The sequence below is a fragment of the Nerophis lumbriciformis genome, linkage group LG10 (assembly GCF_033978685.3).
Source record: "Nerophis lumbriciformis linkage group LG10, RoL_Nlum_v2.1, whole genome shotgun sequence".
In the NCBI taxonomy this organism is placed as follows: Eukaryota; Metazoa; Chordata; class Actinopteri; order Syngnathiformes; family Syngnathidae; genus Nerophis; species Nerophis lumbriciformis.
In genome coordinates this window covers 9,333,886-9,361,571 of record NC_084557.2, presented here as the reverse complement: position 1 = coordinate 9,361,571, position 27,686 = coordinate 9,333,886, and the positions used below count along the sequence as shown (strand labels likewise).

General features: G+C 39.2%; 1 protein-coding gene across 1 annotated transcript in view; it reads left to right on the top strand.

Moving 5' to 3' along the window:
* The window catches only part of LOC133612674 (tetraspanin-18B-like), a 132,528-nt gene that overhangs the window by 19,535 nt on the left and 85,307 nt on the right, over positions 1-27,686 (top strand). The window lies entirely within an intron of this gene.

The window sequence follows — 27,686 nt, the reverse complement described above, 5'->3', positions numbered from 1 at the left end:
TCAAGAACGCTGTCGGGTGTTTTCTTTTCAAATGTTCGTTTATAGCCGTTGTGCATACAACAACATTATTAGCAGAGGTGGGTAGAGTAGCCAGAAATTGTACTCAAGTAAGAGTACTGTTACTTTAGAGATTTATTACTCAAGTAAAAGTAAGGAGTAGTCACCCAAATATTTACTTAAGTAAAAGTAAAAAGTATATTGTGAAAAAACTACTCAAGTACTGAGTAACTGATGAGTAACATACACATATATATATATATATATATATATATATATATATATATATATATATATATATACACACACACACACACACACACACACACACACACACACATATATATATATACACATATATATATACACACACAGACACATATATATACACACACACACACACATATATATATATATATACATACATTGATATATACAGTATATAATTTATATTTATTTATTTTGCCGTTTTTGTTTACATGTTAAAGGTGTTTTAATGAATATACATGCATGTTTAACACATATAGATTCCTTTCTTTCATGAAGACAAGAATATAAGTTGGTGTATTACCTGATTCTGATGACTTGCATTGATTGTAAACAGACAGCAGTGCTTATATCGTCCACGTTTTCAAATGGAGGAGAAAAAAAGTTCCTCATTTCTGTCTAATACCATATGAAAGTGGTTGGTTTTTGGTATCTTATTTGTCCATCTTCCATATTCGTTTTTATACACTTTACAAGAAATACATTGGCGGCAAACTCCGTAGCTTGCTAGCTTGTTTGCGCTGGCTTTCGGAGACTCTTATTTTGAAAGCGCGGCGCGATGGAGCGGCACTTTTATTGTGAAGACACGGTTGAAATAAAAAATAGTCTTTTTTCCTTCACACTTTTGATTGATTGATTGAAACTTTTATTAGTAGATTGCACAATACAGTACATATTCCGTACAATTGACCACTAAATGGCAACACCCCAATACGTTTTTCAACTTGTTTAAGTCAGGTCATGTGACCGCCTGGCTCTGTTTGATTGGTCCAACGTCACCAGTGACTGCATCTGATTGGTGGAACGGAGTGAAACGTCACCAGTAAGGCAGGCACTTTGAAGGTCTGTCTGACAGACCAAAACAAACAAAGTGTGCATTAACAGATCGATAAAAATTAGTAGCGAGTAGCGAGCTGAATGTAGATAAAAGTAGCGGAGTAAAAGTAGCGTTTCTTCTTAGGCCGTTTATTGAAATACTCCCACACTTTTGACGACTTTTGGCGTGCTTTTTTCCCCTCGCTCGCACCGCTCGCATCGTCTGCTTTGCGCTCCGCCATGACGGTAGTGTGACGTAAATATGCGACGCGTCGAAGCACAAAAACGGCGTCGACGTATTTACGTAACCGATGACGTCGACTACGTCGACGCGTCGTTTCAGCCCTAGTGGAAACGCTCCCCACCCACACTGCTTGGTGCCTCGTCTGAGCTGCTGTGACTTAGATTACTTAGTAACTAATTAGATGACCATAGTAACTAATTAGATTACCATAGTAACTAGTATATCATGCAAAAGCGCAGATTCCAACCATTGAAATACTTTGTATAGTTCAAGACTTACGGTCATTAGAAAACATCACTGCACATCATAATGGCAGCTACACTTTCCATCTTAGAGATCCCAAAAAATGATTTGGGAATGTCCGGCGGGCCAGATTGAAAAGCTTAACGGGCCGTATGCAGCCCCCGGGCCCTTAATTTGCCCAGGTCTGCTCTACTGCATCAGACAGTTGTCCGCAGAGATCCCGGACCTAAATGGACTATCTATTGGCTCAACGAGAAAATTGCTTTTCTGGATCGCTGGAGGACCCTTCATTTAATGTGCATCAGGCTGTGTCCTCAGACAGTAATGGCTTCAGCATCTCTGTTGTCCGCAGACATGAGTAAATTAAATTTGCTTCTCAGTTGGCAGAAAAAAAATACTCCTTGAAAGGTACAATTTCCATCAGCCATGAAGATTGACACGCTATTTTTGCATGCAGTTTTTTAACGTACAGTTAATGGCCCACTACTGTTTGACAGTCTGTTGCTGGGTGTTTTGTTTGTTTTTTTTTACAAATAAAGCTCAGCTTCTCTATAGAATACCCTAGGAAGGTGCTTGCATGTCAAAATGTTTTGGTACACACATCAATTTAAATGCATGCACAGGACATTTTTACTTGCTACTGTATTTTTGTATTTTTTGTCAGTCGACATGAGTCCCTGTGCAAGATTCTGTATTAAAACAGAGAACTGACATATTTGGAAAGGCAGCATTTTAATTACAGATTGTTCAGGTGTGCCTACTTTTGTTGCGGGTGCACTATTTACCATGCACGATTATGCAAATGGTCTTTATGAGGATTATTTGTGTTTTGTTTTTGATTGTTTTGGTAGCGCTCTTCTGCTGTACAGGTTTTTGTAGTTGTAATGTAATATATATATATATATATATATATATATATATATATATATATATATATTAGGGGTGTAACGGTACACAAAAATTTTGGTTCGGTACGTACCTCGGTTTAGAAGTCATGGTTCGGTTCATTTTCGGTACAGTAAGAAAACAACAAAATATACATTTTTTGGTTATTTATTTACCAAATTTGTAAACAATGGCTTTATCCTTTTAACATTGGGAACACTATAATAATTCTGCCCCCGTTAATCAACATTAAACTGCCTTAAGTTGTTGCTCAGATTAAATAAAATGAGCAACTTAAATTTTTCTTCTACATATAACAAGTGCAACATTAAACAGTTTCAAGTCAACTCATCATGCTTAATTTATTACAGCATTTGGGTAGCCTGTAGTTGATTTTTATTATGTAAATGTTATATTTTTATCAACATGTGATAGCAGGGACCCTGCCATTCAAAACTAGGCTGCTACATTACTAATGATTTTACACACACACACCGCACAATGAGCTAACACACACACACACACCGCATAATGAGCTACCGCACACACACACACACACACACACCGCAAAATGAGCTAACGTTACGCTAAAAGCTAATTAGCCTTCACCTCAAGCCAGGACTGCGAGCGAGCTGAGCTGCAGTTTGTTTCTAGGTCAACGGGCTCATGGTGATGTTACTAGTAGTTGACTGGGAGGTGTTTATTTTAATTTGGGGAGAGTCCGCTGCCTGATGCTCACCTGCTAAACACCTATCTGCTAACCCCACCGCAGAAGCACTGACTACATGTGCTCTGAATACGCACTGCTGATTGGCTGTTACTGCTCTGAATACGCACTGCTGATTGGCTGTCACCACTAAGGTTGTAACCAATCAGATGGTTGTGTGGGTGGAACAATGCTGGGTGCTGTGTAGGAGACAGAGGCAGAGGCAGAGCAGCTTGTTAAGACTTTAGCTTCGGCGGCTACTTAATATGTTCGTGTGGAAACTCGTTCGGTACACCTCCGAACCGAACCGGAACCCCCGAACCGGAAATTATCGAGTTCGAGCCTATTATCGAATCCTCTTATCGAACCGATTCCTTATCTATTCTCTTATCGAGTCCAGATAGGTTGTTGTATATAAATAAATGATAAATGGGTTATACTTGTATAGCGCTTTTCTACCTTCAAGGTACTCAGAGCGCTTTGACAGTATTTCCACATTCACCCATTCACACACACATTCACACACTGATGGAGGGAGCTGCCATGCAAGGCGCTAACCAGCAGCCATCAGGAGCAAGGGCTGAAGTGTCTTGCCCAAGGACACAACGGACGTGACGAGGATGGTAGAAGGTGGGGATTGAACCCCAGTAACCAGCAACCCTCTATGGGAAAAAAAACACACAATATTTGGTTTAACAAAAGCTCACTTTTATTATATAAGAAAAAAATAAAATCTAATAAATAAATAAATATTGACTGTTACCCCCCTAAAAAAATAAAATAAAATAAATAAATATTGACTGTTGTTACCCAAAGTATATTAAGTGGGATTTTTCAGTAAAACAAATATATACCGGTACAGTAACACAAAAACAACCTGTCTCTGTGATCACTATAGGTGTATAAATAATAATATAGTGTTAAATAAAATCAGTCCCTTGGGCACAAAACTGAAAATAATACAGCTCTCCAAAAAGTGCACTTCTGCTGCTATTTGACATAACTGTTTTTTATGATGCTTTGACATTTTTGCACTTTATTTTTTTATTGAAAGAAAATTCTATGAAGAGAAAAGTTGTTTGCAAATGTGGTTACAATGATAAAAAATGAAAAGTTAAAGCTAAAAAAATAAATACACTTTATTGAGTTAACATTATTTCTTTATAGGGGGAAAGATGTGATGTTATGAGCTAGGCTAGGGAATATAACAACTACACTACCCAGCATGCAACGTGAGCGACGAGCATGTGCGGTAGCCCCGAAAAGTGTTGTTGCATGTCACCACCCGGCAGCTAAGAATGAGGTTATGAGCACGCTGTGAAAGTAAACGCCAAGAACTCAGCCAACACGCCTCGTCTGCATTATTTATAATTAGACAGACAACACATATACAGTGTGATTTTGTTTTGTTTACAAGGAAAGAAAAACAAAAGTTAAAAAAAGGGAGATGTCATATATGTTGTATATATATATGTATGTGCTGCGGTTGCTTTAAGAACGTTGCGACAGCTGCCGTAAAGGAGGTGCGTTGCTAGCCTGGTTGCTATGTTTCCGGTTGGTCGTAAAAGTGTTGGTCATGTGTTGGTACCCTGCTCAAATCTCTCAGTAAAGTTATTCATTGGATTATACCTTTTTGTTTTGAACTTTATTACACCTTGGAGCGCTTGTTTTTCCTGCTTTCCCTATCTGCGCCTAATGACTGAGCTACGTGACGTCATTTCTTGTGATGTCTCACGGGGCATTTTTGGTCGGGACGGGATTGGTCCCATGGATTCGAATAAAGAACCAACTCTTTTTCTTTAGTATAGTGGTCTCGATAACGGGTACCGGTTCTCAAAAAGGGATTTGAGTCCGAAGACTTGGTTCTTATCGAACAACCGGGAATACCGGTTTCGAGTATCATCCCTAGTTACACCCCTAATATGTGTATATACAGGTAAAAGCCAGTAAATTAGAATATTTTGAAAAACTTGATTTATTTCAGTAATTGCATTCAAAAGGTGTAACTTGTACATTATATTTATTCATTGCACACAGACTGATGCATTCAAATGTTTATTTCATTTAATTTTGATGATTTGAAGTGGCAACAAATGAAAATCCAAAATTCCGTGTGTCACAAAATTAGAATATTACTTAAGGCTAATACAAAAAAGGGATTTTTAGAAATGTTGGCCAACTGAAAAGTATGAAAATGAAAAATATGAGCATGTACAATACTCAATACTTGGTTGGAGCTCCTTTTGCCTCAATTACTGCTTTAATGCGGCGTGGCATGGAGTCGATGAGTTTCTGGCACTGCTCAGGTGTTATGAGAGCCCAGGTTGCTCTGATAGTGGCCTTCAACTCTTCTGCGTTTTTGGGTCTGGCATTCTGCATCTTCCTTTTCACAATACCCCACAGATTTTCTATGGGGCTAAGGTCAGGGGAGTTGGCGGGCCAATTTAGAACAGAAATACCATGGTCCGTAAACCAGGCACGGGTAGATTTTGCGCTGTGTGCAGGCGCCAAGTCCTGTTGGAACTTGAAATCTCCATCTCCATAGAGCAGGTCAGCAGCAGGAAGCATGAAGTGCTCTAAAACTTGCTGGTAGACGGCTGCGTTGACCCTGGATCTCAGGAAACAGAGTGGACCGACACCAGCAGATGACATGGCACCCCAAACCATCACCCAACCATGCAAATTTTGCATTTCCTTTGGAAATCGAGGTCCCAGAGTCTGGAGGAAGACAGGAGAGGCACAGGATCCACGTTGCCTGAAGTCTAGTGTAAAGTTTCCACCATCAGTGATGGTTTGGGGTGCCATGTCATCTGCTGGTGTCGGTCCACTCTGTTTCCTGAGATCCAGGGTCAACGCAGCCGTCTACCAGCAAGTTTTAGAGCACTTCATGCTTCCTGCTGCTGACCTGCTCTATGGAGATGGAGATTTCAAGTTCCAACAGGACTTGGCGCCTGCACACAGCGCAAAATCTACCCGTGCCTGGTTTACGGACCATGGTATTTCTGTTCTAAATTGGCCCGCCAACTCCCCTGACCTTAGCCCCATAGAAAATCTGTGGGGTATTGTGAAAAGGAAGATGCAGAATGCCAGACCCAAAAACGCAGAAGAGTTGAAGGCCACTATCAAAGCAACCTGGGCTCTCATAACACCTGAGCAGTGCCAGAAACTCATCGACTCCATGCCACGCCGCATTAACGCAGTAATTGAGGCAAAAGGAGCTCCAACCAAGTATTGAGTATTGTACATGCTCATATTTTTCATTTTCATACTTTTCAGTTGGCCAACATTTCTAAAAATCCCTTTTTTGTATTAGCCTTAAGTAATATTCTAATTTTGTGACACACGGAATTTTGGATTTTCATTTGTTGCCACTTCAAATCATCAAAATTAAATGAAATAAACATTTGAATGCATCAGTCTGTGTGCAATGAATAAATATAATGTACAAGTTACACCTTTTGAATGCAATTACTGAAATAAATCAAGTTTTTCAAAATATTCTAATTTACTGGCTTTTACCTGTGTGTGTGTGTGTGTGTGTGTGTATATATATATATATATATATATATATATATATATATATATATATATATATACAGTGTTTCCCACAGGACAGGCATCTATTTGTGGTGGTGTGGTGGGTGGGGGGGCGGCGGCAGCGGCGATGACCAAGAAGAACGCGGAGTTGGAATATAATTACAACATTTTATGTACATATTTATATACAGATTTGAACAATTAGTGATTCACTGAAATATATTTATTAATTGTGGTTCTTACAAAAAATATATCTTATAAAATATAAAAGCTAAAATGTCTCTTAAAGCTCTGCCCCTTTAATTAGTGAATACTAAATAATTCAACTTTAGCCTACTACTACAACCATATTATTTCCCAGCAACATGAAGTGAAACAGAGGCAGAGGTGTCCTGCCACAGTCAGTCAACCTCCTCCTCCTCCTCCTCCTGCTGCTGCTGAACAGGTCGCACCTGTGGTCCGAACCGTAGGCCTACCTCCTCTCCAAGTCGAGCCCTTTTCGGCCGTTGAAAATATTTTTCTATACTCATCTGTGTGAAGGAGTGAACATCCAACATTAGAATTTATTACTAACGAGCAGAAGCGCTCTATGTACAGTGCCGTCTAACCTTAAGCGGCAGCAGCTCAACACATGCAGGGTTCAACGTTAAGGTTTTTTTTCTACTTGCCTGACTTCTCAAATCTACTTGCCCCAATATTTTTACTTGTCTTGCCTAGGTTTTTTTCTGGCTGTGTAGTGCTCATGGCTTATATCTTAATAGAATCCTTCCCGTTGACTATTTACAACACTACACAGTATTTATTATTATTATTATTATTATTATTATCTATAATTGCATTTAAATGGCATTGCATACATGTAAAATTAAATGCTATTTCACATTATTTGACCAGTAGCAGTTACACTCATCTGAACAGGTCAACCACCTGTTTAAAGCCCAATCACAGTTGAAATCTTGAAATGAAGGGCCTTTAATGGCCAAAACATTAACCTGGACAACATTTTAACAGCTGGTTGGCTCAGATTTTATTATTTTCATTGCATTCACATGCTGCAGTGGACAGTGGACAATTTAGCTTCAGTCCATGTGTGTTTATTGACAACATGGTTATAACCTGGACACGTTAGCTCGTCGGTATTGTAACACGTGACTGTTACTACGAGCGTCTGCCCCGGGCCACGAGTCAAACAGCGGCGGTGTTAATGAAGCAGCGTCAGGCTGCTCACCGTCAGTGAAACGCTCGGTGAAATCACGGATTAACGTTAAATATATGAAGAGCCGCGAGCGATGCAGCTATAACCTATCTAGTACCTATAACACCTGTAAAAATGAAGCAATGCTACCACGCTAGCAAGCGTTAGCTCGCCGGCTATGAGCCACCAAGCTGCTAACTGTCGCCAAAAGGCACCATTTAAGTTTTTTTCCCCATGGCATCCTGGATCAAGGCTTTCAGCAGCTTTTGGACGTTTGAGGTAGAAACGTAGGAAGCGCCATCATTATGAAAAGTAGCCGGCGAGTATTTTGATTCCGTCCGTCCGTCACTCTTCTTCTTCTTCTTCTTCTTCTTCTTCTGGCCCACCAGGTGAATTAAGTGCTATTGCATAGTGCATAGTAGGCTACCGCCACCTACTGCACCTGAGGTGTAACTACAAGCAACATTCACAGACAGTCCCATTGCTTTTATGAGCGGTCGACCGAGTCAAAAGCCGAAAAATCCATTTGTGGCGGACGTAATTCTTTCGTGGCGGGCCGCCACAAATAAATGAATGTGTGGGAAACACTGATATATATATATATATATATATATATATATATATATATATTAGTGTCACTCCTCACCTCATAGCCATAGCACACATAAACAAGTTACATAGAATCAACAAAACTTGCAACAGACGGGAGGGAGTGGGAACTACGATAGCCGGCTGCTGCTGTATAAGCGCTGTATAAGTTCTCCTGGCTCCTTGCTTTTTTGGCTGTTCATTCTGATTCTTTTGTAGGTACCATTTTTTTTTTTATTGTCCTTTTTTTATGTGTCTACTTTGTCCTGGCCTTTTTGCCACATTTTCTGTTGTTACTTTTGGACTACCTTATCAAGCATTTTGCTTAGTTTTTTTGTTCTTTTGACTGGACTAGCTTGGTGCTCATTTTTTGTTGTACTTTTACCATTCCTTTGTTGTAAATCTTTATTTTGTGCAGCAGTCAAAATTCTGTCTCGCATCTTGGCTTCTAGCCATACACTTCATAACAATGTGCGTGTTTATACTGGAGCCTGACAAAGATCGCATTACACTTGGAATCCAAACAATCAGCTGGGAAAAAATGGGTTTCAAAAAAATCAGATTCGGTCCACTTTGTGTAAATGTAGTATGTGTGGAGTTTGCATGCCCTACTTTTGAATGTTTGAAATTGCAAATTAAATATGGTCGGTATCTATTAATGTGCCAAAGTGTTAAAGTATTAACTAGTTTTGAAAATATTGTATGACTGAAAGCAACTTAATCCACGGATATTGACAGACCTAAGGCACGAGACCCCTTTTTGCGTGTCAGGATATGAACCAGGAGGTAGTGGACCACCTCACCGGAGGGCAGCTGGCCAACCCCTGAGCTCAGGTGGAGCAGGAAGCTGAGCAGCTGTCGCTTCCTCTTTATCAGGAGGAAGCAGGCCGCCGGTTTTGTGCTCAACCTAAGAATTCCTTAGCCTTATCTTGCCTTCACCTTATTTCCTCCATTAATGTTAGTGCTGAGCAGGTAATGAGGTAAAATCCAGGTTTATGACAAGCTGGTCAGCTTAGATAGCAGTCTCTCCAATGGTCTTCTGATCAGAACGAGCTTAGTGAAGGACACCCATTCCTTCATCTGTTGATGTGGAAGCCACTTCTATCTGGTTTTCTAGTTTTTTTTGAGTGGCCAAAGTAATAAAAAGTATCTCCCCAGGTGCTAAAAGTGCATAAGGCTATAAAGCAGGGGTGTCAAACACATTTTATACCAGGGTTCGCAAATCTATTCCCAAGTGGGCGGGGCTGGTTAAATCATGGCATGATAACTTAGAAATAAAGACAACTTCAAAATTGTTTTCTTTGGCCAAAAATAGAACAAGCATATTCAGAAAATGCACACATGACAAATAATCGTCTTGGCAAAACACTTCAAGTTAGTGGAAAACTCTGAGGAAAAAATTGGTGCCGTTTCCAAAACACCATGAACTTAGACCAGGGGTCACCAACGCGGTGCCCGTGGGCACCAGGTAGCCGTAAGGACCAGATGAGTAGCCCGCTGGCCTGTTCTAAAAATAGCTCAAATAGCAGCACTTACCAGTGAGCTGCCTCTATTTTTTAAATTGTATTTATTTACTAGCAAGCTGGTCTCGCTTTGCTCGACATTTTTAATTCTAAGAGAGACAAAACTCAAATAGAATTTGAAAATCCAAGAAAATATTTTAAAGACTTGGTCTTCACTAACTGACAAAGAAACAGATAACAGATTTGGTGTCCAGTTCAAAGTGTGACATGATTTATTTAAACATTTGAGAGTTGACTTTTGTATTTTACATGAGTTATTATTTGTACAAACATGGTGCAAAGTAATTCATGATTTGTTAAAAAATGTTAGTGGCTAGCTAGTTAAAATGGGATATTGTGATTTCACAAGACTGTCTTAGAAGTGATCATTTGAAAACGTTCAATTTGAAAAATGTGCACTTAGAGAAAATATAATAATAAAGTGTTGCATATTGATATTTATCTGTTTCTATATATATTTATTGTGAGAAATCATTAAGATGATCAGTGTTTCCACAAAGTTAAATATCATTAATTATTAATAATAACATAGAGTTAAAGGTAAATTGAGCAAATTGGCTATTTCTGGCAATTTATTTAAGTGTGTATCAAACTGGTAGCCCTTCGCATTAATCAGTACCCAAGAAGTAGCTCTTGGTTTCAAAAATGTTGGTGACCCCTGATTTAGACTATGTCTCAGTGTTTTTACAAAGCCATTAAACTTTAAGCATGTCCTGTTCAGCATTATCATGTTGACGTGTTCGGAAAAGCAACCGAGTGTTTCCTCAAACCGCTACATTGGTGACATCCACAACTGCCACAACACATTCATTTACCATCATTCAAATATTACAATTATAATATAATCAAAACAATGATCAAAATGACACCATAATAATGAAATATTAATAATAAAATTAAAGGTAACATAACTACAAACTATATGTTCTTTTTTTTTATTTTCGAACATGAACATACTTATATCATAATACATCACACAATTTCATATCATTTCATTTTACATCATGCCCGAAAAGAAGTAGGAAGAAGCAAAGCTTATTTAATCCTACCCCTTTCCCACTTCAAAGCGTTTACAAATATATAGAATCATTTACTGACCTTTTTATATAATAAAATAACATCTATGAATTAGTATACAACAGTTTTGTAATATGTAATTAATTAATTAATTAATTCAGTCATTATTAACATACTGAGATGAAAAATATCTTATTTTCAATAAGGTTGGAAGTATTTCTCATAATTCTTCTTCTTTGTACTCTGTAAGCACTATTATTTTGAACAACCTCTTAAACTGGATGTTGATTGGCAACACTAAATTAACATTAGTGTGTGAATGTGAGTGTGAATGTTGTCTGTCTATCTGTGTTGGCCCTGTGATGAGGTGGCGACTTGTCCAGGGTGTACCCCGCCTACCGCCCTTGTGCAGCTGAGATAGACTCCAGCGACCCCCCGTGACTCCGAAAGGGACAAGCGGTAGAAAATGGACGGATGGATGGATAACTACAAACTTAACCAATGTGAACATGGTAGATTTAATTATAAAATAAAAATAAAATAGAACAAACAACAAATGTAGAAACACACATTTTTACAATGGAGTTCATGGTGAGCATCGTGCCGTCAACAAACTGCGAGCGGTGCACGGAAATCTAACTACAAAGATGGTCATGTTGACTTTGCATTTTACTGTTTCGATATTATCTGTTGAGTGGATAGTTTACTATAAAAAAAAGGTATTGTGCGTTGCTACAGCATTAGTCTGTTGCCAGCCACAATCAACGCTGATTGGAGTAGCGGCAGCCAATCCAGAGGGCGCTTAAAGTCAGCTGACACGTCATCTTTAAACAGTGTGATGTGAGTTACTCTTGAATTGCTATTGCGACATCCAGTGGACACATTTATAACAGCAGTTTCTTTCATTAAAAAATTGCAGCTCATGTTATACTTCAACTTATTTTGAGGGGGCTGTGGGCCGGATTAAATCTGTTCACGGGTCTGATACGGCCCCCGGGCCGTACGTTTGACACCCCTGCTATAAAGGATCTCATCTCGGTCATCACTGAGATGTTCTTTCATCTTTGTGTTGCTGCCAGATCTCAGAAGGCTTCTTTTGGCTGCGTTTACTCGTCTGGCACTGATACAGAGCTAACGTGAGATTAGCCCTCTGATCGCTACGATCCACTCAGTCAAGCCAGAGGCATAGCCCAAACCGCTGCCTCTAGACGCTCATGTCGTTATTATTGTCGTGTAGAAAATAATAACACGCTCTTGTGGCTTGTTCACACCACAACACTGCGTTCTCTCCCCTCCTTGGCATCCCATCCAGGAGGAAGCTGGGTACCAGTCAAGTCACACCAGGGGAGGAAGAGCTCACTTTATAAAAGTGTGATTATGTTTCCACAGTCTTTTTGCTTCGGTGCCACTTATTTCCACCTGAGGAAGTGTTGTTTTTGTTCTTTTTCTTCCTATGATGATTTTAAGGTACATTTAAAGCACTTTCTTGTGGTCGAGATAATATGAATTGGATTTGCTTTGGTGTAGATTTTGCATACATTTAGCTCCAGTCACTTTTGTAACCCGTTTTTTGCGTCTGTCTGCAAGATGTTTGACTCTGGAGGTGTTTGCAGATTGCAAATGAAACCACGCCCCACTTTCTCCAAGTATTATATTTCATCTTGTGAATATGTACCATATTTTCCGAACTATAAGGCGCATTTAAAATCATTTTTTTTTCTCAAAACTCGACAGTGCGCCTTTATAACCCGGTGCGCCTAATGCACGGAATATTTCTGGTTTTGTTAACCGACTTCGAAGCAATTTTATTGGGTACATGGTGTAATGATAAGTGTGACCAGTAGATGGCAGTCACACGAGACATACGTGGTAAGAGGTATGATGGCAATATAACTCAAGTAAACTACATAAATATATATATTATGTCTTGCATTTTGGTAGATGAAATATAATAGGAAAATACCTTTAATTGGTACTTGTGAGTTTTGGTAAAATACAGTACGTATTTATATACACTGTCCTCTGTGTTGGACATGGAGGATGCATTACAACTACTTGTATAAAGGATAAAATAAAATAATTGCTTAGTCCACCACATTTTAGTAATGTATCTACCGTATTTTTCGGGCTATAAGTCGCAGTTTTTTTCATAGTTTGACCGGGCTCCAGTGCGACTTATATATGTTTTTTTCTTTTTTTATTATGCATTTTCGGCAGGTGCGACTTATACTCCGGTGCGACTTATACTCCGAAAAATACGGTAGTTATTGTGAAATGAATGTGTAAGCATTTGTGATCTCTTTGGTAGACTACACTACTGATGGGTATAAATGATGCCTAAGAGTCACTGAGTGTGTGGCACACTTACTGGCTGCATTGACACTGCATTGATACTGCATTGATACTGTATTGCTGTGTCATAATGGCACTTTCTTCTGGTTTAAACAGGTCACTAATTTGGACCTGTAAATAAAATAGTTAGTGAACATAAATACCGTATTTTCCGAACTATAAGGCACACTTAAAATCCTTTTTTCCCCCTCAAAACTCGACCGTGCGCCTTATAACCCAGTGCGCCTAATGTATGGAATAATTCTGATTTTGCCTACCGACCTCAAAACTATTTTATTTGGGTGAAATAAGTGACCAGTAGATGGCAGTCACACATAAGAGATACGTGTAGACTGCAATATGACTCAAGCAAACAACATCAATATTTTATATGTTCCATTGAAAATATAGAACATTACACACGGCGCTCAAAAATCTATCAAAATGTTTTAGTACGATTTTAGTAAGCTATGAAGCCGCACCGCTTGATTGATTGTACTGTGCTTCAACATACGAGTATTATTATGGTGTGTGTATAACGTAAGACATATCTGGCGTTTTGTTTCACAATATTATGCAAAAGCAACTTTTTTTACCTTTTGGTACTTGCTGACGTGTACTTGAGATCTGCATAAGTACTGAAAATTTGCACGCGTCCGCCTTTGTAGTCCGTGCCGACGCCGTAGTCAATAAGCTCTCTATCTCCTTGTTATGGGACATTCATCCTCCGCTGTTGCTATTTCTAATATAAAGTAGTGTAAAGTTCTTACTTATATCTGTCAGTAAACTCGCCATGAAAGCCCTAAAACATACCGGTGTAGTGAGTTTACATTATTCACCCAAGGAACTTTAGTTATTAGAGAGTTCCGGTCAGACACATTTCCGGTGTTGTTGTTGCACTAGTGAGCCACGGATGAGGAGATGCTGCTCCGTTATTGATTGAAGAAAAGTCTGAATGTCATTAAAACAGTTAGCGCCATCTTTTGACACTTCTTCCGCTCCCGTCCTTGCACGCTACATCGCTACAACAAAGATGACGGGGAGAAGACGCTGTCGAAGGTGAGCCACGTATATAAGACCGTTCACAAAACGGCGCGTCCTGAAGCGACTGTCAGAAAGCGACTTGAAGATGATCTGTAAAACATCATCTATGCAACATTTTGACCAAAGAACCACCATTACATGTTATGTAGACCACAAGGAAGTGTTTTACATTCAGAAAAAAAAATCATAATATGACCCCTTTAATGTGCCTTATAATCCGGTGCGCATTTTGTATCAAAAAAACCCTGAATAGACCCCGCTCATTGGCAGTGTGCCTTATAATCCGGTGCGCCCTATGGTCCGGAAAACACGGTACTTCTTTTCTTAGCGTGATTTTCGTGATTTTACTTCAAATATTCTGTCTCTCACTGTTAAAATAAGACTGTCAATAAAAAAGAGACAATTTGTTTATCAGTGGGAAAACTTACAAAATCCGTGAGGGATTGAATTGTTATTCCTCAGTACTTAAAGGGGAACATTATCACCAGACCTATGTAAGCGTCAATATATACCTTGATGTTGCAGAAAAAAGACCATATATTTTTTTAACCGATTTCCGAACTCTAAATGGGTGAATTTTGGCTAATTAAACACCTTTCTATTATTCGCTCTCGGAGCGATGACGTCACAACGTGACGTCACATCGGGAAGCAATCCGCCATTTTCTCACTTTCGTCGGTGTGTTGTCGGAGGGTGTAACAACACGAACAGGGACGGATTCAAGTTGCACCAGTGGCCCAAAGTTGCGAAAGTGGCAAGAAATTGGACGAAATTTGTTCAAAATACGAGGCTGTGGGGAAAGCCGACGAAATGGTCAGTCGTTTGTTCCGCACACTTTACCGACGAAAGCTATGCTACGACAGAGATGGCAAGAATGTGTGGATATCCTGCGACACTCAAAGCAGATGCTGACATCAACTCCAAAACTGGACAGATCAGCTTTCAGGAAAAGAGAGCGGATGAGGGTATGTCTACAGAATATATTAATTGATGAAAACTTTATTCATTACTCGCGGTTTTACGTAAATTATTATACATAAACTGTGTTTACCGATAATTTAGCTTAAAAACATTTATTTTTTTCAATCATTCGAGTACATTCGGGTAGTCTTGTGTAATGCAGTATTTTGTGTCTATTTAGGTATGGTTAACCTGAGTGCTGAAATCGTGGAAAAATATATGTTCTTAGCGCGCCTGAAATGGGCTGTCTGCACTCTCAAAGTGCATGTTGTTGCCAAATGTATTTCATATGCTGTAAACCTAGTTCATAGTTGTTTCCTTTAATGCCAAACAAACACATACCAATCGTTGGTTAGAAGGCGATCGCCGAATTCGTCCTCGCTTTCTCCCGTGTCGCTGGCTGTCGTGTCGTTTTCGTCGGTTTCGCTTGCATACGGTTTAAACCGATATGGCTCAATAGCTTCAGTTTCTTCTTCAATTTTCTTCTCCACACTACAACCATCCGTTTCAATACATGCCTAATCTGTTGAATCGCTTAAGCCGCTGAAATCCGAGTCTGAATGCGAGCTAATGTCGCTATACCTTGCTGTTCTTTCCGCCATGTTTGTTTGTATTGGCATCACTGTGTGACGTCACAGCAAAATGGACGGGTGTATATAACGATGGTTAAAATCAGGCACTTTGAAGCTTTTTTTAGGGATATTGCGTGATGGGTAAAATTTTGAAAAAAACTTCGAAAAATAAAATAAGCCACTGGGAACTGATTTTTAATGGTTTTAACCCTTCTGAAATTGTGATAATGTTCCCCTTTAAAAATACGTTGAATAATTGATTGGGTTTTTTTTCCCAGCTGAAGCAAATTAATTATCTAGATTTTAGATAATTGTGCATAATTTTTCTAGATTGTGACAAATGTGATTTTGTGAAGAAGACACCAGTGTTTGGCTGATGTACAAGCCAGCAGCTGCTTTCAGATTGAGTGTTGGAAAACAGCTGCAAGTGTGATGCTTTTCTACAATACAGTCGCTCCTTACAAAATTATCGGCAGATGTTTTTTTTCCGCTTCGACGCTGGATTGTTTTATACTGTTAGTGAAGAAAACACAACTATTTTGTTTATTGGCAGCAGGCAGCAATTTGAGCATGTTGCACACACACAGCCATCTTTTATTTGGAACACAAAGTGTCAGCTGAAACCCACAGAGACTCCAACATGTCTCCTTGCAGATGAAACATTTAGGTTTGCATATTATGCTAATATAGGCCAGGCACACTCCCGTGTATTTCAGTCATTGCAACACCTTCCTCGTCAAGAGGAATTTTTTATTGATTTATTTTATTTTATTTATGGTGCTGTGAAGCCCAAGTTGTATTTTTGCAGCCTCTCCCTGTGACTTATTGGCCCTGATGCCTCCCTCTTCTCCTGACTCAGGCATTTTTCTGATGAAATGCGAAACTCTCTCAGACTCCGTCCTTTCTCTTTTTTTTCCAGATTTATTATTTTCTCAAAAATATTATTCATCTTACCTGCTAATTTACAATTTTTAGCAGGTTACTTTCTGTTGTAACATGGATCTACCTACACTTCTGTTTAAAAGTAATGAGCACATATTCTTGTGTTGCTTGGGCACATTACTCTGGTTTTGGACAATATTACACATTTATGTATCAATCCACTACGGGCAGTACTGGCCATACCAATACTGATACTTAAAATTGTGAAGCTCACTGAATGACAAAAATTTTTAACACAATTATTAACAGACAAAAACAGACATCCACATTTTTTTGGTTCTGCACTGGTTGCACGATTAATAGACATCAAATCAACATTGTGGTTTTAATAAGTGCAATTACTGTATTTTTCGGACTATAAGGCGCACTTAAAATCCTTTAAATTTCTCAAAACTCGACAGTGCGCCTTATAACCCGGTGCACCTAATGTACGGAATAATTTTGGTTGTGCTTATTGACCTCAAAGCTATTTTATTTGGTACATGGTAAAATGATAAGTGTGACCAGTAGATGGCAGTCACACATAAGAGATATGTGTAGCCTGCAATATGACTCAAGTAAACAACGCCAAAATGTTATATGTTCCATTGAAAATATAGAAAATTACATACGGCCCTCAAAAATCTATCAAAAATTTTTTAGTACGACTTTGGTAAGCTGTGAAGCCACGCCGCTTGATGCAGTGGTCCCCAACCACCGGGCCACTGCCAGGTACCGGTCCATGGATAGATTGGTACCGGGCCGCACAAGAAATAAACAAATAATAAAATAAAATTAAAAAAAATTTTTTTTTTTAATTCAATCAACATAAAAAACACAAGATACACTTACAATTAGTGCACCAACCCAAAAAACGTCCCTCCCTCATTTACACTCATTCACACAAAAGGGTTGTTTCTTTCTGTTATTAATATTTCTGATTCCTACATTATATATCAATATAGATCAATACAGTCTGCAGGGATACAGTCCGTGAGCACACATGATTGTATTTCTTTATGACCAAAAAAACCCAGAAAACATACCCCCCCCATTTTCAAGCGTTGACCGGTCCGCAGCTACAAAAAGGTTGGGGACCACTGGCTTGATGGATTGTACTGTGCTTCAACAAACAAGTGTTATTATCGTGTGTGTATAAGGTAAGACATATCTGGTGTTTTGTGTCACAATATTATGCAAAAGCAACTTTTCTTACCTTCTGGTACCTGCTGATCTGTATTTGGGATCTGCAAAGGTCCTGAAAATTTGCGCGCATCCGCCTTTGTAGTCTGTGCCGACACCGTAGTCGATAAGCTTCTTCTTTTTCTCTATCTTCTTGTTATGGGACATTCATCCTCCACTGTTGCCATTTCTAATATATAGTGTAAATTCCTTACTTATATCTGTCAGTAAACTCACCATGAAAGCGCTAAAACATACCGGTATAGTGAGTTTACATTATTCAACCAAGGAACTTTAGTTCGGACGGTTTTTCGCGGTACACATTTCTGGCCTTGTTGTTTCCGGATGAGGAGATGCTGCTCTGTTATTGATTGAAGTAAAGTCTGAATGTCATTAAAACAGTTAGCTCCATCTTTTGACCCTTCTTCCACTGCCGTCCTTTCACGCTACACCGCTACAACAAAGATGACGGGGAGAAGACGCTGTCGAAGGTGAGCCACGTAAATAAGACCGGCGCATCCTGAAGCGACTGTCAGAAAGCGACTTGAAGATGATCTGTAAAACATCATCTATGCAACATTTTGACCAAAGAACCACCATTACATGTTATGTAGACCACAAGGAAGTCTTTTACTTTTAGAAAAAAAATCATGATATGACCCCTTTAATGCGCCTTTGTATGAAAAAAGACCTGAATAGACCCTCTCATCGGCAGTGCGCCTTTTAATCTGGTGCGCCCTATGGTCCAGAAAATAAGGTAAATCTTTAGATTTTTCCCTCAAAGTCCTCCTGTTTCCAGGGAGTTATTCCCTCAGTTTGTAGACATTAACAAAAACGACAACAAAATTACTGATAGAAATAAAAACAACCTAATTACCCTATCCAATGAATTCTGGTTTCAAGCTATCATTAGCTTGAAACCGTGGCTTGCTTTCAAAGTGTAACATGTTTAGCCTTGTCATTCAGTTATAATGGTGCTTGGTAATGATACCTAAGAAACTAGAAAATGCCATCCATCCATCCTCTTTCGCTTATCCGAGGTCGGGTCGCTGGGGCAGCAGCCTAAGCAGGGAAGCCCAGACTTCCTTCTCCCCAGCCACTTCGTCCAGCTCTTCCTGGGGGATCCCGAGGCGTTCCCAGGCCAGCCGGGAGACATAGTCTTCCCAACGTGTCCTGGGTCTTCCCCCTGGCCTCCTACCGGCGTTCGGGTGGCATCCTGACCAGATGCCCGAACCACCCCATCTGGTTCCTCTCGATGTGGAGGAGCAGCGGCTTTAGTTTGAGCTCCTCCCGGATGACAGAACTTCTTACCCTATCTCTAAGGGAGAGCCCCGCCACCCGGCGGAGGAAACTCAATTCGGCCGCTTGTACCTGTGATGTTGTCCTTCTGGTCATAACCCAAAGCTTATGACCATAGGTGAGGATGGGAACGTAGATCGACCGGTAAATTGAGAGCTTTGCCTTCCGGCTCAGCTCCTTCTTCACCACAACGGATCGATACAGCGTCCGCATAACTGAAGACACCGCACCGATCCGCCTGTCGACCTCACGATCCACTCTTCCCTTACTCGTGAACAAAACTCCGAGGTACTTGAACTCCTCCACTTGGGGCAAGATCTCCTCCCCAACCCGGAGATGGCACTCCAACCTTTTCCGGGCGAGAACCATGGATTCGGATTTGGAGGGGCTGATTCCCATACCAGTCGCTTCACACTCTGCTGCGAACCGATCCAGTGAGAGCTGAAGATTTAGAAAATGCAGTCAGTTTATTTGCCGTAATGGAGGAGATTATTATTCATTTATAGGAGCAGCTACACAGCGTGTATGGAGACACATAATTAGCTGCTCGTTTGTCAGCTGGGGGTCCAAAAATCAATAGGGTCAGTCAGACGGGATCAGTGTTTTTGATCGGCATTAAAAGACCCAGAGCAGATCACATACTATTTCACAAAAATCCGCCAATATGATCGATGGCCCCATCCCTGGTTATCATGCAATGATTTATAGCCCCAGAGAGGTGGGTGTGTATGTGACACACTCTTGTTTTCTTGCTTTTCCAGCCTGGCCGAATTACAGAGTATCTCTCAAAAATTTATTTTGAGCGCGATATGGGTTTGCAACCCAGTCTGCTAATAACACGCTGCCGCTGCGCTCTCTTATAACCTCCTGCACAAGAGTACATGGCCTGTAGGTTGGCTTGTAAAGAAGAAGGCAAGTAGAAACGAGGATGTTTTATTTCTGTTTTTGTGCGTCTTTAGAATATATATCTTTATCCATAGCTTTACAATATATGATAAAAGCAAGCGCACATTTATGACAGCTCTATTTGTAACTGCACACCTTGCTCATGATGTTACTTGATGTTACATGATGTGGGCTAATGAGCTCTCTCCCGGAAGCATCACAAGCCTGCAGTGTGTTCTTTTGCTTCACCTTGACAAAACAAGTCTTCTTTACTTTGAAGAAACTAATGGTGCAGGGACCCATCAGTGTCTGTCTACAGAGCTCATTTGTGACATATATCATATATATACAGTACACACATACGGGGACGGCGTGGCACCGTTGGGAGAGTGGCCGTGCCAGCAACCTGAGGATTCCTGGTTCAATGCATTTGGGCGAAAGGCGAGGTATGTATGTGTAATATATATATATATATATATGTATGTATGTATGTATGTATGTATGTATGTATGTATGTATGTATGTATGTATTAAGGCTGAAACGACGCGTCGACGTAGTCGACGTCATCGGTTACGTAAATATGTCGACGTCGTTTTTATGCTTCGACGCGTCGCATATTTACGTCACACTGCCGTCATGGCGGAGCGCAAAGCAGATGATGCGAGCGGTGCGAGCGAGGGAAAAAAAGCACGCCAAAAGTCGTCAAAAGTGTGGGAGTATTTCAATAAACGGCCTAATAATGTTGTAGCGGTGAACAGCTGTCTCGTCAGCTGAAGCGCGAGCTCGCAACCGTGGCTGTTTAGCAACCAGCCAAACCCCACTTAATAAAATTATATTTTATCTTAGAGCACATCCGCATCCCTATTCACCTAGGCAACCCCAGGAAATGTATATAATTCGGCATTATTTCGGCCAGTCGGCTTATAAAATCAGAGCCGATCAGTTTACGTTCGCGCGCAGGTATAACGCGGCGCGCTCCTGTCTCATCTGCTGGTGCGCGAGCCCGGTAATTAGACCGCTGTGTCAAATCAAGGAGTACAAAAGACGCCAGCGCAGAGTGGAAAAAGGTTTAGTTCATTACAGATAACCCAGAGTTGTGCCAAAAGTATGTAAGATTTAATATTTCTCTTCGTGGGTGTGGCGCACCTGTTGCGCTGGTGAGATGGGGGGGGTTGTGTGCATGTAGCGTGCTTAGTCTGGAGGCTAAATACACAGTGTGTTATGTAACTGTTGTTTAGTGTTGATATTCTTTGCTTAGTTTGATAAATGTTGGAGCAGTTTGCTTCATCAGGAGGGTGAAGTCGCTCAATTTAAAGTATTGGATTTAACTGTGTTGGTGAGGGCGTAGAAAAAGGGGCATTTTTCTACCAGTAGACAGCGTTTAAGATTGAGTGTTTCACTGCTAAATTAATAATATATTTATATTGAATATGGATTTTAAATATGTATCTAAATAGGTAGTTAATTGGTTAGGTATTTATGTATTTGCATATTGGGTTTTCTGTTGCATTTATCTATTGTGTTTCTGGTGTTAAATGTATTTTATATGTATCTTGGTGCATTTATGTTGAGACAATTTATTTAAAATCTGTTTTAACTTAAAGGGAAAAGATGTGTCCATTTTCTTGCACTTGTTTAATGGTTAAGAGTTTGATAGCCTAATTAATAGTTGTAAATTATGGGATTGATAATTGATTGATTTTTTACAGCATGTTAATCTTGTGGTGTTTTGTCCTTAAAGGTTTTTCACCTACTAAAGAAGCTAAAGGCTACTAAAGACAGCTAATGACAGCTAAAGAAACTAAAGTCTATTAACACTGCTAAAGACTGCTAAAAAGACTAAAGAAGAAAAAAGAAGCTGTTTCTTGGTTGGAAAAACTGTTGCAAACTAAAGGAAAATAAAAGGAAAAAGTAACTACGGTCTGGTCTTTTGAGTGAAATCCAGAAGCCACATTCAGCATTGGTACATCCCTTCAAGTGTGGGATAAGCACAGCGAAAAAAGCAAAACACTTGACAGTTGTTGTATGCACACTGTGTCGAGCGGAAATGGCCTATCATAGCAGCACAACGGCTATGAAGGAACATTTGAAAAGAAAACACCCGACAGCGTTCTTGCAATCACCATCAACTAGTGAGTACGCGTGAGTATACGTTGTCATCATTACACAAAATCATGAACTTGTCATTTGTATCTGCGTTGTAAATTCATAAACTAAAACACAGTTTCGCTCTGAGAGGCGCGTTTGGCGTGCCTGTTCAGTGTTTACAAAGACGCGCTCCTCTTTAACGCTAACGTTAATTAGTTGTGCAAATACCTTTTACAACATTAACAGTTACATATACTATGTACAAACCAATAATTAACTTTCACTTTAATCATACTATCATTGTTGTGTTATTAAGCAAAATAAGCAATACTTTTACTTTTGTTGAAATGTTTACACTGTTAAAGAATATTTCGTTTTGCACTTTTTTGTATTGGATGTTTATCTTTATTTTTGCACATTTTAAAGCAAAATAAGCAATACTTTTACTTTAGAAATGCTTATACTATTGCAGAATATTAAGATTTGCACTGGATGTTTACTTTTATATTTGCACATTAAAAAGCAAATAAGCTACTTTTAATTTTGTTAAATGTTAAAAGTTTTAAATGTTTACATTGTTACAGAATATTTTGTCATGTTGTTGTCAATGTTGACTGAGTGGCCATACTTTTTTTTTTGTATATAAAAGTCATGCCTTTTGAAAAAACTGGCCAACATTTATTTTTTCATCTTCATTTAAAAAAAAAAAAAAAAAATCGGTAAAAGGAAAAATAATCTATAGATTAATCGAAAAAAAATAATAATCTATAGATTAACCGATTAATCGAAAAAAATAATCTATAGATTAATCGATAGAAAAATAATCGTTAGCTGCAGCCTTAGTATGTATGTATGTATATATATACATATATATATATATGTATGTATGTATGTATATATGTATATATATATATATATATATATATATATATATATATATATATATATATATATATATATATATATGTGTATGTGTAGCCCTGCGATGAAGTGGCGACTTGTCCAGGGTGTACCCCGCCTTCCGCCCGATTGTAGCTGAGATAGGCTCCAGCGCCCCCCGCGACCCCAAAAGGGAATAAGCGGTAGAAAATGGATGGATGGATGGATATATATATGTATATATATATATATATGTATGTGTATGTGTATATATATATATATATATATATATATATATATATATATATATATATATATATATATATATATATATATATATATATATATAGGGCTGCAACTAACGATTAATTTGATAATCGATTAATCTGTCGATTATTACTTCGATTAATCGATTAATAATTAAAGAGACAAACTACATTTCAATCCTTTCCAGTATTTCATTGGGGAAAAAAACAGCAAACTGGCACCATATTTATTTTGATTATTGTTTCTCAGCTGTTTGTACATGTTGCAGTTTATAAATAAAGGTTTATATAAAAAAATTAAAAAATTGCCTCTGCAATAGCACAGATCCAACAAATCGATGACTAAATTAATCGCCAACTATTTTTATAATCGATTTTAATCGATTTAATCGATTAGTTGTTGCAGCCCTGATTTTATATATATATATATATATATATATATATATATATATATATATATATTCTGTTAAAATGTAATAATCACTTATTCTTCTGTTGTTTGGATACTTTGCATTAGTTTTGGATGATACCACAAATTTAGGTATCGATCCGATACCAAGTAGTTACAGGATCAGGGACGTATATCCTGAGTTTATGAATATAATACACATTTTTAAAAGAAAAAAGATTTTGTGATGATAAAAAATATCGATGTAATCATTGTAGTGTCGACTAGATACACTCTTCTGCTTGGTATCATGACAGTGGATGTCAGGTGTCGATCAACCCATGGCATTTGTTTACATTGTGACGCCGGGGAACTATTGTATCCTCCTATGGTGTGTAGTGAAGCATGTTTAGCTATTCCTCGTCCTGCAGGGATGATACTTGTAAGAAACTCACTTTATTTGTCGCCATGGAGGCGAGGATTAGTGATTTAGAAGTAGCTAAAACACTGCCGACTGCAGATGGACATTCACCGCTGACTAGCTAGCCATGTCTTAAAGCACCTCTTCCTGAGGGCGTTTCAGTGTTATAACTTCACCTTTATTTTTAGTTTTTAATCCAAAATGTGTCCATTCTCCCTTTTCTCTCTACACACTGTGTCTGCTTGTAAGTACTCTGTGATTGTGCGCTGCCGAACATGCTGGTCTGCTAGGAAAACCAGCAATGTCACGACGTGACGTCGACGCGCCGTCATGCCTGTAAAAAAGAAAATATGGCGAACCGGTACTTTTCAAACAGTATAGTACCGTTTTTGATTCATTAGTACCGCGATAGTATACTAGTACCTGTATAACGTACAACCCTACTTTTGACTATAATACCTATCTGTAGTAAGAATTGGCATTAAATTTTTTGTGGCATTAAAAAGCATGAAATTAGATGTATTGATACCTGTAGAAACCCTGATAATACATACAAATGAAGACATGTTGTGAGCCATTTGCCATTTTTGTATCTCTGCAGGCACAGTGGAATCGGAGGTCCTTTCTTCATTTAACGAGGAACACATGTTCCCCTTCAAAAACATTTTTTAGTAAGCTTTCGTTATATTTGCCGCATCTAGAGCAAGTCCCCCTCCCCCCGCGCCCTCTCAAGTGCAAGCTTTCAGAAAACCTCTTCAAATGTTTCGCTGGCTCTTTGCATGTACATATTTGTTCTGTTGCCTTTGGCGCGAACCACTAGTCTGTTGTTCTTCCAAGCAGACTGATGGATTGTAGATAGATGGAGGGTTCCGTAAGTTAAAAACCAAAACCATTTAATAGTATCTCCTATGATCCTCCTTTTTTTTTTCTATCTTCTCTCCCGCCTGCCTCTTATCCTCACAATTTAGTTGCCGATATTAACTTACCGTATTTTCCAGACCATAGGGCGCCCCGGATTATAAGGCGCACTGCCGATGAGCGGGTTTATTCAGGTCTTTTTTCATACAAAAGGTGCACGGGATTATAAGGCGCATTAAAGGGGTCATATTATGATTTTTTTTCTAAATGTAAAAGACTTCTTTGTGGTCTACATAACATGTAATGGTGGTTCTTTGGTCAAAATGTTGCATAGATGATGTTTTACAGATCATCTTCAAGTCGCTTTCTGACAGTCGCTTCAAGATGCGCCGTTTTGTGGGCGGGTCTTATTTACGTGGCTCACCTTCGACAGCGTCTTCTCCCCGTCATCTTTGTTGTAGCGGTGTAGCGTGCAAGGACAGGAGTGAAAGAAGTGTCAAAAGATGGAGCTAACTGTTTTGATGACATTCAGACTTTACTTCAATCAATAACGGAGCAGCATCTCCTCATCTGGAAACAACAACACCGGAAATGTTTCCCGTGAAAAAACGTCCGACCGGAACTTTCTAATAACTAATGTTCCTTGAGTGAATAATGTAAACTCACTACACCGGTATCTTTTAGCGCTTTCATGGCGAGTTTACTGACAGATATAAGTAAGAACTTTACACTACTTAATTTTAGAAATGTTGCATAAATTATGTTTTACAAACCATCTTCAAGTCGCTTTCTGACAGTCTCTCCGGATGCGCCGTTTTGTGGGCGGTCTTATTTACGTGGCTCACCTTCGACAGCGTCTTCTCCCCGTCATCTTTGTTGTAGCGGTGTAGCGTGCAAGGACGGGAGTGGAAGAAGTGTCAAAAGATGGAGCTAACTGTTTGAATGACATCCAGACTTTACTTCAATCAATAACGGAGCAGCATCTCCTCATCTGGAAAAAAACAACACCGGAAATGTTTCCCGTGAAAAAACGTCCGACCGGAACTTTCTAATAACTAATGTTCCTTGAGCGAATAATGTAAACTCACTACACCGGTATGTTTTAGCACTTTCATGGCGAGTTTACTGACAGATATAAGTAAGAACTTTACGCTACTTAATTTGAGAAATGCTGCATAGATGATTTATTACAAACCATTTCAAGTCGCTTTCTGACAGTCTTTTCAGAATGCGCCGTTTTGTGGGCGGTCTTATTTACGTGGCTCATCTTCGACAGCGTCTTCTCCCCGTCATCTTTGTTGTAGCGGTGTAGCATGCAAGGACGGGAGTGGAAGAAGTGTCAAAAGATGGAGCTAACTCTTTTAACGACATTCAGACTTTACTTCAACCAATAACGGAGCAGCATCTCCTCATCCGTGGCTCACTAGTGCAACAACAACGCTGGAAACGTGTCTCGAGAAAAAACCCGTCCGACCGGAACTCTCTAATAACTAAAGTTCCTTGGGTGAATAATGTAAACTCACTACACCGGTATGTTTTAGCACTTTCGTGGCGAGTTTACTGACAGATATGAGTGAGAACTTTACACTACTTTATATTAGAAATGGCAACAGCAGAGGGTGAATGTCCCATAACAAGAAGATAGTGGGGGGGAAAAAGAAGCTTATTGCCTACAAAATCGTCACGGACTACAGTGCGCAAATTTTCAGGACTTATGCAGATCCCAAATACAGATCAGCAGGTACCAGAAGGTAAGAAAAGTTGGTTTTGCATAATATTGTGAAACAAACCGCCAGATAATATGTCTGCTAATGGGTGCCATTTTGCGGTCCTTATACACACACCATAGTAATTCTTGTATCTCTGACTACGGTAGCCGTAATGGGCCGACAATCCATCAAGCGGTGCGGCTTCAAAGTCATACTAAAACATTTTGACAGATTTTTGAGTGCCGTGTGTAATGTTCTATATTCTCAATGGAACATTTAAAGTTTAGGTGTTGGTTACTGGTGTCACATTGTAGTCTCCACGTATCTCTTATGTGTGACTGCCATCTACTGGTCACACTTATCATTACACCATGTACCAAATAAAATTGCTTCAAGGTCGGTAAGCACAACCAGAATTATTCCGTACATTAGGCGCACCGAGTTACAAGGTGCACTGTCGATTTTTGGAGAAAATTAAAGGATTTTAAGTGCGCCTTATAGTCCGAAAAATACGCTAATTCTTATACCAAGATAATCAGCATTATTGTCCTCTGTTTATAATCATAATAACTCTCACAATATTATGTCAGACCCACTCGACATCCATTGCATTCGGTCTCCCTAGAGGGGGGGGGGGTTTACCCACATATGCGGTCCTCTCCAAGGTTTCTCATAGTCATTCACATCGACGTCCCACTGGGGTGAGTTTTTCCTTGCCCTTATGTGGGCTCTGTACCGAGGATGTCTTTGTGGCTTGTGCAGCCCTTTGAGACACTTGTGATTTAGGGCTATATAGATAAACATTGATTGATTGATAATATAAGCATAATAATAATTTGAAAACCGCTTAAGTGGACGTTTATT